Genomic DNA, 18,535 nt, shown 5'->3' with positions numbered 1-18,535 from the left:
ATCACGTTAACTTTGACAGCCCTATTTATCAATGAAATAAAAACTGCCAAAATTAGATAAGAATCAAGCAACCAAACATACAAAACTTAAATGGCCTATTACCAAAAACTTTAACCAAGTGTGGTGAGTGCCTAGACATAGACATAGAAGAGTTGTATCATGCTTTACATGCTACAAGTATTGTAGGAAATATCTTGTCAAACAAGATTTTGCAGATAGTAAAAACATTATGCAGCTTGGCAGAGATGTTAATTAAAAATGTTTCCTCGTTCTGTTGAGAAAAAAAACAGCAGGCAGCATTACTCCAGGATTGAACATGGGGTTGTTATATATACTGTATCTCCAATGTACTGTGTAGAGCTGCAATGCAGTATAGACGCCCTGCCTCCTTATTCTATCGCAATTAATTATTAGTGGATTTGGGTCCTTTGGGCGAACAACACTATCAATACTGCATCTACTTGCTGCGATCAATGAACAAGTTATTTAGGGAATTGGCCACCCCCCTCCTCATACACCAACTCCTTCCTGCTCATACACTCTAATGTTTAAGTTTCTCTTCATCACAGTCACCTCAAATAGCACTAATAAAGCACCTACATTGCCACACCACTTACAGCGTATGGCCGTACTAGCGCATACAGATGCCCCCTCCCTCCACTCCCCCCCACCCTCCTCGTCTCCATTGCAATGAGCAGTCCATTAGCAAATGCCAATAAGCCCTCTGTAGCGTGACAGCATGTTCTCAAACAAATTAGAGGCCTAAAGACAACGGGAATATTATTATTTTCAATCCTCCATCATGTGTTCATTAATCTTCATTTGGACTTGATGAGTGTGGCAATCAAATGAAATTATATCCCTGTTTTGGCCTCTTGTGGATACCCCCTCACACGCACTCCTATCCAACGCAGTCCCGCAAGCTATTGAAATGCAACAAAATTTCCAAACGACTTCAGATTAATTTTGTCTGATTAGCGGCTAAATATATCACCAGGCTCCTTCAAAGTCATTAACAGCGACAACGACGGCAGCAGAGGCAAACACATCACAGACCGATCAAGCACGAGCGGAATCGAGACCTTTAAATATTGAAAGATAAACATCATACAGAAGCCTTTGTTTGAATATGCAAACATGCCAAATCTGTCGTGCTCGCTGCGAGATCTGAGATCTTGCCTGGTAATTATTTTGGTGTGTGTTCAGGGCCTGGCTCCGTTGCTTTAAATCACTGTAATTGCCCCTAATCTCCTCTTAAAACATCACTATTCATTCCTCCATAATTACCGGCACATCTGCGGGAGCACACGTGCCTCCGTCCTCTCTGACACCAGTCTGCCTGGCCAGTGCGCTGCTATCTATTGGTGGTCTCCCTGATGGAGTGAAGAAGACACAGCAGCATTATGTGCAACTGTGCAGACAGAAACTGTTTATTATGACATTACAATTTTGCTTTACAAAAGTCCTAAATTTCCCTCTTTCCAAGCCTCCCGGTGTCTTTGCGCATTACTGATCAGCAGCTGTATTACCTTTTCAAAAAAGCCAACTAGGCATCCTGCTGGTTTGTGTCTGCAGGCAAATTTCAAAGCACTATTTTATTATATAAATGTGACAAAACTTGTGGAGAGGGTAATGGCAATGGCAGTGTGGTCTTTGATGAGTCTCAGCAATAATTTTTTTAATATTTGGGGTATTTTGTGGTTACTTTGAAAAGGCAAATTGTTAGCCACTACAGCAAGGCGGAAAGGAGGTCTGCACACTGTTAGGCTCCAAATAGATAGTTTATTTCTCTTTTTAAGGCAACGTTTCGATCTGTAAAATCTTCCTCAGGCCTCACCCTCTACAGCAAGGATACTATATATATATATATATACAGCATCAAAATGGCCAGCCTGAACTCACACCCATAGTTCTGTCTCTAAAGAATAAAATATAAATCAGAATCAGTGTTATTGGCCAAGTACGTGTGCACATACTAGGAATTTGATTTTGTACTTAAACTGAAATAGAAGTAACAGCTATAGGCACAAGGACAACCAAGCTGGACAAATAAAGGTAAGGACAAACAGGACTGTTATGTAAACAAGTAGTGAAAAAATAGGTGTATACTATATTTAAATATATATAAAAAGCACCAATGACCAAAAATAAAATAGAAAAAAAACGTATACAGGTCAAGTGTCCTGTAAGTTGTAAACAATACAAAGACATAAATTCCGACTCGATGTGGACAAATCTGGCAACCGATTTGTGTGTTCCGCAATCTAGCAGTGCCGCAATTACTGCAGTGGCAAGTCGTAGTGACTCTACTGTCTGCTAACCGTGTTAACTGGTGACTTTCATCCGAATGCGTCCGTAGTTGCTCATAATAACTTATGGTCGGCGTAGATATAAAACACAGATGAGTATGTATTTAAATGGATTAAAGTCAAATTGGAGGGTTTTACAAGGACACAGCTGCATTTTTCGTAGTGGCCAAACGGTGCTACTACAACTTCTGTGTATGTCACGTGACTTACTTTGGGAAAGAGACATCTGTAACTTGGCGGATAATTTTTTTTTAGGTAAATCAACTACTCGGTACGAACACTTGTATAGTCCTTATTTAAATCATTAGGTCCTAAAAGTGGTAAAATGCACTAATAGCCGAATCCAGAGTTATTTCCCTTCCTCCGTTCATGTGAATGAGACCCAGTCCGAAGCTGGACCTCGCCTGCTCTATGGGCCCAATGGATGCAGAAGATCACCGGAATATCCGTGTACTTTATCACTCGGCAGTTGAGCCATTTCGTCTTCATGCGCCACGGAGCTACTTTCATAGGAATGAACGGGTCCCCGCCTCCAACACTGTATCCAGTTCTTTTCATACATCCATGGTCACTACGAGCAACCACAACGCATTCAGCAAAGAGTCAGTTAAAATGACGTTTACTTTGTGGTCATTAGCAACTAACGTTATATTTAACAATAATGCCACAGTTAGTTGATTGTGTTAATTTATTCTGTGGGACCACCACAGACCCGAGACAGTGCCTTTAGTCTACTAACCACGCTAGCTGAGCAGTGTTAACTAAGCTGATGTTACTTGTTTCACCCTGCTAGGCTAATGTTAGGCAGTTGAGAACTGCTCAGGTTTTTCCCAAACTCCTAGAAATCGTTGTCAAAAGTAAAGTTAGAGTAGAAATTTGTTCACTTCTTAGGACAGCTTGCATTCAAACATGTGTGTATTGTAGGGAGATGCCACTGCAGTAATGGTGACTTGTTGTTTACTTCCAGTATTTCCTCGGATTCGTGTATACATCGACTGGCTGATTATGTACATGTGAAGATGTCTATACACTGTATACACAGCGTGTACAATTTATATTGACAGTGACAGATCATATGTACATATTCAAAAATGTGTGCATAAAAAACTGTAAAATTATAATCTGTAATGGCAGTGGTGGATATTTTGGCATTAGAGGGTTATGGACAGTTTAAACGGACGAAACTTTTGGGCCAGTTGCATAGTTTGCCCCTTTCCTTTCCATAACTGCTGACTCATTTTCCTGCTTTCACAACAAGTCATTAGTTTTATGTACAGTTTTTAAAAAAAAAAGTGCTTTCAGTCTTGAAAAAATGCCTTTCGCTGGATAATCCATCATTGCAAATATGATTTATTGTCATAGTGCCAAAGTTGAGTGTTTTCATAACAGTGTTTGTATTCACTGCAACAGTAGTATTGAGCCATAGACTATTTCAGTCTCTTTGATTGGATAAACTAGACATAAGTTAGAGCCAAAGTTTTTTACCAATAACAATCACTGACGTCTTCATCCCAGAAGTTTGACCCTGTAAATTCTACAACCATGCTATTTCTGTGAGGCTGCACTTGGGCACAGCAGTGCTTTGAGCTAAATGCTAACAGCGTTATGCTAATATGCTCACAGTGACAATGCTAACATGCTGATGTTTAGCAGGTATAATCTTTACCTTGGTCACCAGCCGATTAGTTATTAGGCCATTAAATAGGCGTTATCAGTAGTTATAAGCGCCATTGATACACCCACTAGTAGGTTTTATCATCTATTCACATGGTTTATCACCAAAAGAAGGAAGTCAGGCGCTGTATTATAGACAACGTGAAATTCTATAAAGGGTGGAGGTCGATGGATGGGACACAAAACACAGGGCTTTTACCCAGGAGGCTGGGGTTCGCATCTAGTTTGAAACCAACAACGTGTAGTTGACAAGCGTTAAGTTTCACTTTCACTTTTGAAACATCATTATTTTAAGCCCAAACTTGATGTTTTTTTTACTACGTTTTACAACGTAGTAAGTGTAGTAGGCCCTACTGACCCACATCTATGATGCTTATAGCGAGCGATAATGTCTATTTAATGGCGTGAAAACAGTCAAATCGGGTGCACAGCCAGCAGCCACCATCGTAGTTTTGCGTGATAGCATGCTGACATTTGCCAGTTAGCACTAAACACAAGGTACACATGAGGCTGCTGGGAATTATTTTCATTAGTTTTGCAGTTATTTAGTGAAGTATAAGCACAAATGTCGACCTCAAGGCTGGCGCTAGACGAAAAGTCAGGAGACCAACATCATTTGGATTTATCCTCTGAGCACCATGAGTGTCTGTACAGAATTTCATGACAATCCATCTGATATTTGTTGCAATATTTCAGTTTGTAAGTTCAGTTTGTACTTACCAACCGTCCGTGCTATACTGAGTGGTGGTCAGTCAGTGTCCCCTGAACCCCTAGCATCACACACCACGTAGCCAGAAGGCCGTGTCTCCTATAGTTGTTGTGCCATCACTCTGTTGCATTTTTAAGCATGCTGGGAGAGAGGGTTCTAGCAGAATTTGAGGGTGCAGTTACTCTGTAAATCACTGTAATCTCCTTTGCAGTTGGCCCGCTGCCACGCTATTGATTTAAATAGCGTGAAAGTACAGAGCATTATGCAGGACATCTGTCTTTTATCATGGTCTCACCTTGACACTTGGCCGGGCATTTGCATCCATTCTGCCGAGTCATTGTTGACAAACTTGGGCACAGTCGAGAGAGACAATCATGAGGAAACTTTGAGGTAGCGCCCATGTGGGCCTAGGGCAGCAGAAATCACGTGCGACCTAATTCTCAGCTGTCCTAGATATAAACACTTGGCTTCCAGTAGATTACTGTCCTCCTCAGCTCATGATCAAAGACAGCCAGAAACAAACGACTGCAACGCGAGAGACACTGAGGGAGGAATGTCGAATGCAGAAGAAGGATGCGTTAAGAAGAAAGGATTTAGAGAAGGAAAGATGTAAGAGCTGGATGATGGAGGCATGCATGTGTAGGGGTCTGCTGAAGGATATTTCAACTTGTGTTCTCCCTTCTTCTAGTTTCTACTTACATTTTGTTGACATAGTTCTGGTTTCCCTCTGTCTTTGTCAGGAACTTAAAGAGGCTAAAATCAATATTTTATAATAAAAATGTATCAAATGAAAAGGGTCAGTCATGAACCTACAGAGAATTATCACCCAAATCCACTTTACGGAGCTTTTTAGTGAGTTTCAGCTCATTGTTTAGCTGTCCGGGCTGCAACTTTACTGTTGTGGTTGAATCGCACCGCAGTAGGCAGAATATTTTTGGCATCATTGGGCAAAAATTCCATAATAACCTTTCAGCATATTTTAATTCAAGTGTTCTGAGAGAAAACTAGACTTCTGCACCTCCTCATGGCTCGGTTTTCAGGCTTTATAAAATCTAGCTCGTGACGGGAGACTTTGGCCAATCACAGGTCATTTCAGAGAGAGAGAGAGCGTTCCTATTGGCTGTTCATTCAACGTAAGCAGCTGTCAATCACTCTCAAACTCCGACGGTCAAACTATGGAGCGCTGATCAAATATGAATCAATATTCTGTTATTAGTACACTACAACATGTTTCTGAAAACATTTTATGCGAGAAATATGCATTACAGTAACAAAATATTAATTCATATTTGATCAGCGCTGCCTAGTTTGACCGTTTGATCGGAGTTTGCGAGTGATTGACAGCTGCTTTATATAACCCTTATGCTATTATATTATTTGATTGCACATGCATCAGTGTGCAAAGATCACTTGAATGCTGCAGATGGTAAAAGTGAGGCTAATTTTAACTACTTTATATATTGCTGGATGGCTAAATGTATAATAATAACACATAATAATAATCATTTACTTGTTGATTATATTTTGTTTTAATAATCTGAATCTGCAAAGTTACTAAAGCTGTCAAATAAATATTTTGGAGTAAAAAGTACAATATTTGCCTCTGAAATGTAGTAGAAGTATTGAGTAGGAGAAAATGGAAATACTCAAGTAAAGTACCCCAAAACTGTACTTAAGTACATTATTTAAGTAAATGTACTTTGTTATTTTCCACCACAGCCTGTGGCTTTTATTGGTGTTATTAGTGTGGTGATTTATTGAAGTGCTGTTGTAACAGTGGGTGGAAGCAATAAGGTGACGCTGTGTCTACAGAAAAGGAAGTAAAAGCAGATCCTGCAGTGTCATTGTTCATCTTCTCTATATTAATACTTCAACTTTTCTACTTCAGCCATTCCATCCGGTTGTTTAATGTACTTTAAAACTGTATTGTCAAAAACCTCCAATATATGCACATTACAGTTATGCCTGCAACATACAGTATCTGACACAAGAAGACAACAAGGCACAGGAGGGGCTCTCTGTCACAACCTGTGTGGCTGTGGGGTTAACCAGGGCCGACGTGCAGTGAAGCATTCATGTCCTGTCCTTGTCTCTCTGTTTCCCAAGCTCCATCACTCAGGCTCATGCAGAAGCAATATTAATCATCACAGCCTCCCTCCATGCACGAAACGCAGTAATGGAAATAAAACACACTATGGTGATCACTCACCAAAGCAAAATCTATTGATAACTGTTGCTGATTTATTTCATAATCGGCACAGGATCCTTGCAATTAATTTTCTCTTTTGGTGTGTTTATTCATTTTAGATCAGAGAAGAGGCATACAATACATTTACAACATGTTAAACATGTCTGGCTCCTCAGATGTAAGGAGGAGTCTTTTCTTTTTCTTATGTGTTACAAAAATGAATGAATATCTTTGGGTCTACACTTCACTTTGGGGTTATACATTTAATACGACAAATAATTCAAGAAAAATAAGCAGTAACGGTTAGTTTCAGCCCTATACTTTACATATTAAGATATTACATACAAAACATATGATTAGCTTATGAAAAATAATTAATAATTGTAATAGATGAAACCACCCAACAGTATTTAAAGTAGTTAAAATTAAAGTTAAAAATCAAATGCTGCTTACGTGTTAATGAATTTGTAGTAGTAGTCCAATAACGTAAAATGTAAAATATATAATAATACAACACTGACAGGGACCATATACTGCATAATAAGTACTTTTACTTTTGATATTTTAAGTACATTTTACTGATAATACTTTGATTTAAAGGTAGGGTTGGTAGTGTTCTTCAAACAAATGTTTTGTTTAGGGCTGTCAAGTTAACGCATTAACGCAAGTTTGTTTTAACGCCACTAATTTCTTTAACGCATTAACGCAATATATCTTTTGGAAGTTGCAGTGGGCTCAGTTTTAAAGCTAGAGTGAAGATGCTGGCATCATATGAAACTAGAAAACCTAACAAATCCATTGGTACCAACCATGTCATAGTAGCTAAAAACTGTCATGGCAATTTTCAAAGGGGTCTCTTGACCTCTGACCTCCAGATATGTGAATGTAAATGGGTTCTATGGATACCCACGAGTCTCCCCTTTACACACATACCCACTTTATGATAATCCCATGCATTTGGGGCAAGTCATAGTCAAGTCAGCACACTGACACACTGAAAGCTGTTGTTGCCTGTTGGGCTTGAGTTTGCCATGTTGTGATCTGAGCATATTTTTTATGCTAAATGCAGTACCTGTGAGGGTTTCTGGACAATAGCGTCGCTATTTTGTTTTGCTAATTGATTTCCAATAATAAATATGTACACACATTTGCATAAAGCAAGCATATTTGCCCACTCCCATGTTGACAAATCTCCCTATAAGGTACATTTTGAACGGATAAAAAATGTGTGATTCATTTGAGATTAATCGTGATTAACTATGGACAATCATGCAATTAATTGCGATTAAATATTTTAATTCATTGACAGCCCCAGTTTTGTTATATTTGTTGAAATTCTCGTTACATCCCGACAGCAATCAATAAATCCAATGCTCTGGCAAAAAAAAGAAAAGAATCTGGTATCTGTGGCTGTCGCAGGGCTGTAAATAGCCCGTCCAGTAGCCATGTTTATTATCTACGTTCATAATGATAATTTTGGGGGAGTGGCTTTGGAGGCTTTTGCCAGTGTTACCAACTTGGCGACTTTCTCGCTAGAGTTTAGGGACTTTTGGAGCTAGTGCTGCTAGCTGCTTTCATTGGAAAAGAGTTGGCAACACTGGGCTGGGTTTTTCGGTTGGATCATTTATAATATCTAGTGTGCTCTTGCTAGTTTCTCAACATTACCGACTCTACCTTTAAGTAGGATTTTGAATGCCGGAGTTGGAAGTATTTTTAGATCGTTTTATTTCAGTAAAGAATCTGAATAATTACACCGCCATCATCAAAGTTGCACTCATACCTGCAGAAGAAACGTCAACTCACAGCACATGTAATCATATTAACGATAAGCTATCAGTTTATTTTGTCTTATGGAGGTACAGTAGCTCTCAAGAGGTTAGCGGTCAGGTCTTTGTAGCTGGTTGGCATTCAGGTAAACACACAACTTGTTTCTTCAGTTACACGGGGACAAAAATGAAATAAATCCTCTATGGTCCGTTCGTGAAATGCAACATATCAGAGCAACATGACTTTAAAAATGTATTTCTTTGCTCAAAGGCTAAGTTTAACAAGAAGGTGATTTAACAGTCCTTTTGAACAAAGGACATTCCTATAGTGCATCTGCCACAGAAGAATAGAATAAATCAGATTGTGTGCGTTCCCTGATGAAACAGGGGAGTATTTCTGCTTGGTGTCATCATACTCATTATGAGACACCCATTTATAGATCTGAGAAGGTGCTCTCACATCCTTAGAATAGCCATGAGGTCAAATTGAGAAAAGCTTTACTTTAAACAGACAGAAGTGTGCCAGGCACACGTCTGAAATATGCAGCACTTCACACGGTATGTTTTGTCTCCTTTGTAACGCACTGACATTTGGGCCTGACAGATTGAAATGTGTATTGAAATGACAGATTTCTTTAGTTTACCGTCCTACTGTACAGTGTATTACTCACTTGCGGGAGGTGTTTGGAAGTTGCTTTGATTTATTGCTCCCAGAGCTGCAATGAAAACCAGCTGTTTACTGTATTAAACAAACAACGAGCTGTTGTCACTTTGTCTTTAATTGCTCTTATTGTAGTTTGTATTTTTACTTCTATTTTTATTCTAGTTGTATATACCTCTTATTATTATTTAATTATTTATTTTTACTTCCCTATTTAACTGAAGGCAACTTATTTCTGTCTTTGTGCTGCTGCAACATTGTTGGACTTTTCTCTTTTTTTTTCTGTGAAATACTGGATCATTTTACCTGTTTGGGCTTTGAACAGTTATACTGTATAAATGAAAACATCTGAGAAGTTAAGAGGCAAAATCTGTCTTTGGTACAACTGTTTAACAACTCACAAGTCAAAAAAGTGAATTAATGCACATTTCCATCCACTTCTGTTATATTGGAGTTTAGTGCATCGAGATAAACAGCTGGTGGCTCTAATTCTCCAGTTGGGGTCCATTAAACCGCTGCATGAGAAGAGAGTGTAACGAGATGATGTAATTAAAAGAGCGCCAGTCAAATCTGTGACATTTTTGTTTGTCATGTTTTAATTTAAGCAGCGTTACAGCATTACAGAAGCTTCAGTGCTTCATTTAAGTCACATGCTTCATGTACGTCATGATTAATTCGCTAAGTCCGATTCCATTGCACTTTGTTGCTTTCCGCTTTTATCCATACACCAACTTTGCAGTCTCAGCCAAGAGAGTAGAAACTTGTTTTATTAAAGGGGGCATATCATGAAAAACTTTTTCTTTTTTCATGCAATTTGGTATCTGTAGTTTTTTGTGGGCTGCAGAAAACATGTGATTCAACAAGCCATTCAGATTTGGCTACACTTCTTATGTCACATGCAGGTTCATTAGAATATATCACCCACGGCATGATAACTACCTTTTCAAAGGCGCACCATATTTTTTCAGGAAGGAGTCTTAAAGAGACAGGCACTAAAATGGAGCGTTTCAGACAGAGGGTGAATACAGGTACATTCAGACAGACAGTATGAGAAAAAAGTGTTTTTTGAACATTAAAGCTTCAGTAGGCAGGACGTTTTTGGCATCATTGGGCAAAACATTTCCATAGTAACCTTTCGGCAGATTGTAATTGTAAAAAAAATAGGCATTACAGTAACAAGATATTGATTCATATTTGAACAGCGCTGCCTAGTTTGATCGTTTCATCGGAGTTTGCGAGTGATTAACTTGTGGCTCTCGTAGACGGCAGCTGGACAGCAGACTCCAGATCAGCTCTGATTGGTTGTTTTCCTCCGGTCTGAAATCTTGCAGATGCCATTAGGAGCACCATCGGACACCGGAAGACGCAGAGTCAGATGATTTTTTTCAGATCACCTGTCTCATGCACCACTGTCAGGATATAGTGACTGTTTTATAAAAATAACGTTTTTTAAATCATATTTGCTCCATTTCTACCCACTGCAGCTTTAAGGCATGTAAACATGTTCTAGTAGAAACCCGAAAATACAGGTATGAACCTGGAAATGAGCATGATATGTCCCCCTTTAACGTTTTTTTCTAATTGTCAGTCTTTCAAAATTGAAAACGTGCATAAAAACAAGTGGATGGAAACACACTTGCATTGAAACCTGACAAGGGAGCCAGAGTAGATGCTGCTTCTCTGTTTAGAAGTCAAATAAAGGTTGACAAATATGAAATACAGGTTTAACCTTTAACAATATGCTGTGTTTTATAAGCTGATCACATGGCGTTGTTTTTTTTATGGAAAATCTTAATATGAAAGTAACCTAGTAACTACAGCTATAAATGTAGTGGAGCAAAAAGTACAGTATTTCTCTCTGAAATGAAACATTTCAAGTACAAGTACCTCAAAAATGAATACTTGAATAGAGTATTTGAGTAAATGCACATAGATCTTGTTGTGTAAATGATGCAAACATTTATATTGTACCATATTACTTTGTGGACTTGATCATACATACCATGAAATGTTTCAACTCTCAGTGGTATCTACACACTGTGCAGATTTTCATGGGTGAGTTTAATTCTGAGGACTGATAAAGTATTGATTGCCGCTGAGTAGTTATTTTAAAACAACAGCTTTGTTGAAACCACAAAGAAAAGGTAACAGTAAAGCAAAGCATGAAAAGATTGCCTGGTGAAACAATGTCTGAATAAAGAATGCTCTCCCTCTCCTGGAGTGTCTGGATATGTGCCATGAGAATAATAAGACCCCACATTCAAACAGTGCAGAGCACCAGTGTAACAATACATGTTTGAAATAACTATCAGAGGGGCCATTCACGCAACCTTTGGTTAATCACCCAACTGCCTTCTTCCATTCTCCGCATCCCTTTCTCTCTCAGCTCGCGCTCAATACACCTCCACATAGGCCAGGAATCTCATTCATCACTGCCAGTCCACAGTGGATATTAGTAACCCCGCAACAGCGTGCAAGAGTGTATTATCTCCCCGCTGCTTGTCTCGTTACTTCATCAGGGAGTTGCTCATGTAATGGAGTAATTTCCAGAAAGGCTGGGCAGCTGATTAAAGCTTTGTCGTAGAGCAAACTGTATAAACAGTGCAGGCGCGCTACTTGTCCGTTCAAGTACTTTTTATGCGTAAGATTTTTAAATAAAGTAAGGTTTTAGAGGAAAATGCTTGTGTTTGGGGAAGTAGTGACTGGATAAATGAGACTTGGTTTATACTGCACGAGTTGTATAGAGTTTGTAAATGGATGTTTCGATATAGTTTTGCTGTTGTTAAACACGGCCCCCATTTACTTCAATTCATCAAGACTTTAATCTGTAGTCATTTTGTGGGGGAAGAATTCCTTTAAAAAAGTAGAATAAAAGTAGCAAAACAACAGTATGAATACTCTGTTACAAGTAAAAGTCATGTGTTCAAATTTTTACTTCAGTAAAAGAACAAAAGTATTGGAATCAAAATATATTTAAAGGACCAGTGTCTAACAATTAGAGGGATCTATTTGCAGAAATGGAATATAATATTAATTAATTATAAAGTATGTTTTCTTTAGTTTACAATCACCTGATAATTAGAATCATGTTTTCGTTACCTTAGAATGAGCCGTTTATATCTACATTGGGAGTGGGTCTTCTTCACGGAGTCCGTCATGTTGCACCGCCATGTTTCTACAGTAGCCCAGAACGGACAAGCCTGACTCTGTTAATTTTTCCTGCTTGGGCCAGAGTTGACAACGTTACTCGCTCCCGTCGCCGCCGCTCTCTCTCTCTCTCGCTTCACCACTCACTTCCCACCTACACACACACACTCTAGGCACTGACTCTGCTCCAAATGGCTGTAGAGAGGGCCGTTCGCGTTTTTGCGTCGACCACCGTACCTCTCCAACACGCTTGGCACACGGAGAGGCTTCAGCTAGTTGCAATCTTCTCACCTCACCGCTAGATACCGCCAGATCCTATAAACTGGACCTTTTAAAAAAAAAAAAAAAGAAACACGTAGCAAAACAACAGTATGAATACTCTGCTATAAGTTAAAGTCATGTTCAAATTTTGACTTCAGTAAAGGTACAAAAGTATTGGAATGAAAACATAATTAAGGTACCAAAAGTAAAAGTACTCATTAAGCAGAATGGGTCATTTTAGAATGATGTATATTATATTATTGGATAATAGTTTTTGATGCTTTAATGTGTTCATCACTTTATTGTAGAAGCTGGTAAAGAAGGAGCTACAGTAATTGTAATTACTTTATTGGTACATGGGGGAATTCACTACCCAGCAGTACATACAGTTTCATCTTAAGCTATAATAACTAGCGCATTGCCCATTCAAAACTTGCCTTTTAGGAACGGGCTTATTGCTTGGCCTCCGGTATTGCTGTTTGAAGCTTTATCAAGAACTATAAAGAACTTCACACTCGACACTGCGCTTCCTTCGGTCCTAATACACCTGCCATGACATAGTTGTATCCCCTAGAAATGCTAGAGTGTATACCTCATTTGAGTGCAAAAGCTCATTCAAACATTGACGGAGAGCGAGCTGTACCCAGAATGCCGATCGGTTGCTTCTTTTTGGTTTTGCTTTCTTAGAAAAAAGCAGTGTGTAGTTGGGGCTCCTTGGCACAAAAGAGGCCTGCACAATGTTAGGCTCCAAATACATAGTTTATTTCTCTTTTACTCTTTTCAAGTCAACGTTTTGATATACAAGATCTTCCTCAGGCTGAAAAGAGTAAAAGAGAAATAAACTATTTATTTGGAGCCTAGCAGTGTGCAGACCTATTCGTGCCCTGCAGTTAAGTATTTTTTTTTTGTCTTGCACCTGACTATGTTTGCCTGGAGCGCTCACTTGGTCCCTCTTCTGTTATTCTCTAGGCAATGGGACAAGGTTTTGGTATCGGAAGCGCTCTGGTGTCCGTTTGTAGTTTGAGTAGCATTGACCAATCACGTTCGATTGTAAATCACTGAACTAAACTAACTATATATAAAGTAGGTAAAACTCCATTTCTAACAGCTACATAGGGGTAATTTTTCTGCAGATTGAGTACTTTTACTTTTGATACTTTAAGTACATTTTACTGACAATACTTCTGTAGTAAGATTTTGAATATAGGACGTACTTGTTATGGAGCATTTTTACATGATACATAAGTAAAGGATCTGAGTATTTCTTCCGGCACTGGTACTCGCCAGAGCAAACAAGCTATTTCCTTTCAAAGGAGCAAAAGATATTGCTTTCAAATGCTTATTGATGCATTAGAAATACACCCTGTAGAGACACTCAAAGCAGTCAAAAAGAGAGAGACGTTCTGAATTACAGAGGTGTCTGTTCATTCAGTGAGTATCATCCTGGTGACAGCTCATGGTAAAGAGTGCAGGCGTTAAAAGGGCTTATTGAGCATATGGCAACTCTCTGAAGACTTCCTTTGAAATCCCTTCCCTCCGTTTTCCCTGCATCCCTAGAAGTCTCGCCTAGTTTATATTCTCAATGTAGAGCCATGTGTGTCTCCCCGTGCCCTCGGTCCATGGGTGGCATTATAGACTCAGCAGGGTGATCAGCGGGGGTCATATCCAGCGTTTAACCCTCTGTAGCCCCGGCAGCATCTCTCACACCTGGACACCTGTTCTTTTCACATAGGGAGGCAGCCGTTGTGGTGCGAAGGTAGAGATGTTTCTGAGAGAGAGGAATCACATCACTGACTGATTGGAGACGTCCAGGTAAGAATATACTATTAAGAGCAATCGGGGCCTCGACGAAAGATGCTGCTGTCTTTTTCTTCCCGTCACACATCCCTCTATCCGCAGAGAAACGCACATCTTCTTTACTTTTCGATACTATTTCAGGTACAACAACAGAGATTTGTCCTCGGAGAGATGTAGAAAATGTTCAGTGTTTGTTGAGAAACGCATGTGCTTGTGTCTCTGTTCATGTAAAATTGAAACTGATTGGGGAAAAAAAAAAAAATGTAAGTGTATGTATGAGGTCCCAATCCCTTGCCAGAAAGACAGACTGAGAGAAAACAGAATTGGAGGAGCCAAGAGGGAGGGGTTCGAAGAGGATTTGGGTCATAGATTGCCAAGAGGGATCGTATTGTGTGTGTGTGTGTGTGTCAGGGTCTGTGAATGTGTGGGTTTTTTCTGTCTGTGTGTGTGTGTTGTCACGTGGGCCTGCATCAGTTACACAACAGATTTCTAATAGATTATAACCAATTATGTTTTTAATATTGTTTTTCATATGAAGAGACATTCTCTGCAGGAAACGATCGGGGGATCAAAGTTACTAAAAGTCAAATTAATATCATTTTAAAAAATTGCAAATATGTATGAGTCTTTAGCCATGCTAGCTTTTAGCATGGCTGTAGGGACGGCAATGTCGGTCGGTCGGTACACCACTTTGGTTCAGACTGAAGTATCTCAAAAATTATTGGATGCATTGCTTTGAAATTTGGTTCATACATTCATGGTTCTAAGAGGATGAATTCTAATGAAATTGGTGATCTCCTAACATTTCCTGTAGCGCCACCAGCAGGTCAAGTTTTCTCTTTCCCTGTGAAATATCTTAACGTTTACTGGTACAAAATTTGGTATAGATATGGATGGTGCCAAGACAAAGTATGATTTGGTCATCTACTGACTTCTCATGTCCCCCCTCAGGATGAGCTTTGATAACTTTGATGATCCCTTAACTTTTCATTTAGCGCCATCATCTGCTCTAAATTTCAATTTGTCCAATACTTGCAAATATCTGCAAAAATATTCACATTCCCATCAGCTTCAGGTGTTTAGCGCTTAGCAAATAAATATTAGTATGTTAACACACTAAATTAAGATGGTGAACATGGGAAACATCATACATGTTATTATTGTCACTGTGAGCATATCAGCACGCTGACATTAGCATTTAACTCAAAGCACTGCTGTGTCTGACTACAGCCTCACAGAGTGGCTGTAGACTCTTAGGGCCCTATTTTAACGATCTATAACACACTGTGCATGTCGCAAGTGCATTTAGGGCATGTCTAACTCCATGCTAGTTAAATGGCGCAAGGGGCAAAGGGATTGTATTTAGTCTCCTATTTAATCATGGATGTGTTTTGGGTGTAACAGGAATCAAACCAATCAGAGTGGCATCTCCCATTCCCTTTAAAAGCCAGGTGCGCCTGCACATTGGCGCATTGCTATTTACAAGGTGGATTCGGCAAATTGGAGAAACGAGCCGTTTTCTGCTGAGGAAGGTGATCTGCTTGTGCGCAAAGTCAAAGTGCGCGAGCAGATGTACGCGGTCCTCGGCCGGTGGACCCTCTGCCTCCGCCGTCTCCCAATCCTCTGCCCCATCAACAACTCCATTTGACTGCATATGAGCAAATGCACCGATAACCTATTCAACCGGTGCAGGCGGCACAGAGGGGCAAAATTCATTATATGATAGTAGGCACTAGGCTAAATATGATACACATGTACTGATGAATAATGAAAACTGTATTGCTTGTTGATGCAACCCACGGGGGGGCCCGGACTGGCTGAGCGGAAGCCTCTGGAGGCTCCACTTATAAGACAGGGAAACTTTGTTATACCTTTCTGACTTCTTTCATCTTCCAGTAGTTATATAGTTTATGCAAGTGCTGTCCATTGGAACAGAGCAATGCATGACAGGAACAGTACACCAGTAAGGCATCTCGTACTATTCCCATCCATGCTCTACTTGGTCAACAAAAGGATACTGTATTAACGGAATTAGCTATAGATAAAGTTATTTTACTATCTGACTAACTAGCTACCAATATGCTGTGCCTGTCGCTAGAATGGTCGCTAGCCGCGGGATGAACGTCACAACATGCTCTGAAATCCTGTCATGCATCACTCTGTTCCAGTGGATTTCTCCGTTCCAGTGGACAGCATTTGCATAAACTATAACTACTGGAAAACGAAAGAAGTAAGAAGACACAGTTTCAAGGGCGGCTGTGGCTCAGAGTTAGAGCAGGTCAACCACCAATTTTATTGTTCCCGAAGGCTGTGCCATCGGTGTTAGAATGAATATTTAGATTGGCACCTTGTATGGCAGCTTCTGCCATCAGTGTACGAGTGTGTGTGTGTGTGTGTGTGTGTGTGGGAATGGGTGAATGCTGAAGTGTAAAGCACTTTGAGTGGTCATGCAAATGCAAGTCCATTTACCATTTCCGTGTCTTAGAAGTGTTTATTGTTAACATAAAAATAGATTTAGAAAGTGACAGTATGTTTATTTTTATTGCAGATGTTGTTGAAATTCTAATCGCAGCATTTTTTCCATCATGTTATATAGCCTCCAGAATAATATCAACATTTTAAAAATGGCCGTTGTTCTCCTTTAAATGGACGTGTCTTGGTAAAAGAAAAAGAAAAAGAAAACAAAATATATAGCATTAATCTTTGTTATAACATCGAGAGAACTTGTTATGCCTCTCGGCCTGCGACAGCTGTGGCCGATGGCATTATGTTTTCGGGTTGTCCGTCCACGTTCTTGTGAATGTGATATCTCAGGAACGCCTGGAGTAGGGCTGCACAAGTAATTGAATATTGATCGTGATCACGATTTTGGCTTCCAACAATTAAATTAACAGAATTGACTGTGATATTGAGGTTTAAAATGTGCTCCGTTTATAGAAAACTCTACTGCATATCAAATCAAGCAATCAAGATGATCAAGATGTTTTGGATTCACTTTTGGGGAGCTGTCTTGCCGTTGCACTTGCACCCTACAGCGGCAGCCTGTGAAAAAACTTTCCTGAAGTGTAATATACTGTATTGTTAGTTTGAACAGAGAGCAGATGGGAAGAAGAACCTTATTTTACTTCTTATGTTGATGCACAGATTTGTACATTAGCAGCAATGTAGCACAACTTGGAAGTGAAAGCAGTGATCTGTTTATTTAAATCTGAAAGTGCAATAAAAATATTCTTTTCCCAAAATGAATGAATAATCGCAATCTCAATATTATTCAAAATAATCGGGATTATCATTTGGGCCATAATGTTGCAGCCCTAGCCTGGAGGGAATTTCATTTCACTTGGACTCAATGATGAACTGATTCGATTTTGATGATCAAAGGTCACGTTTTAGGCCATAACTCAAGAATTCATATGCTAATTATGACAAAATCCCGGAATTATCTAACAGGATAAAATCATTAAGTGATGACATTTTGGACAGAAATGGATGTAAATTGCAACTTGACTGGTTGGTGGTGGCATACAACCACAAGCTGATAATTCCAGTTTTCTGTTGATTGTTTTTCTCACAACAGATTTTTGTATATAAAATTAATTTTGGCGGAATAACTTTGACACTTTTACTGTGAGAAATGTCTTTTTTTTCACCACCACTAGCACCACTACCACACACACACACACACACATTCATGCACACATCAGTATCTTCCACTGCAGGGTCACAGTACACTGGGTCAGCCAAAAACCACTGTGTCTAGAGCACTGATCTGTAGCTGTTAAGGACCTTGCACAAAGGCAACCTTTTGGCAGTGATGTTAGGCGCTATGGGTGAAATGCCAGCCTGTCTCTAAGCGCTGGCCTGCGTCCAGCCAACACTCTCCCATGAGGTCGAGGGTGATTGGACCACTAACCTCCAGAGTGATGATCAGCTTTTAACTGCATGGATGATGGGGCATCGTGTTTTTGCAAAATGATAATGCTGTACTGCTAAAAAAAAGTAGCTCAACTCTGTAGCCTTTTG

Source organism: Sebastes umbrosus, chromosome 13 (genome assembly GCF_015220745.1).
Source record: "Sebastes umbrosus isolate fSebUmb1 chromosome 13, fSebUmb1.pri, whole genome shotgun sequence".
NCBI classification, from domain to species: Eukaryota; Metazoa; Chordata; class Actinopteri; order Perciformes; family Sebastidae; genus Sebastes; species Sebastes umbrosus.
Note: the sequence above shows the minus strand (reverse complement) of the source record.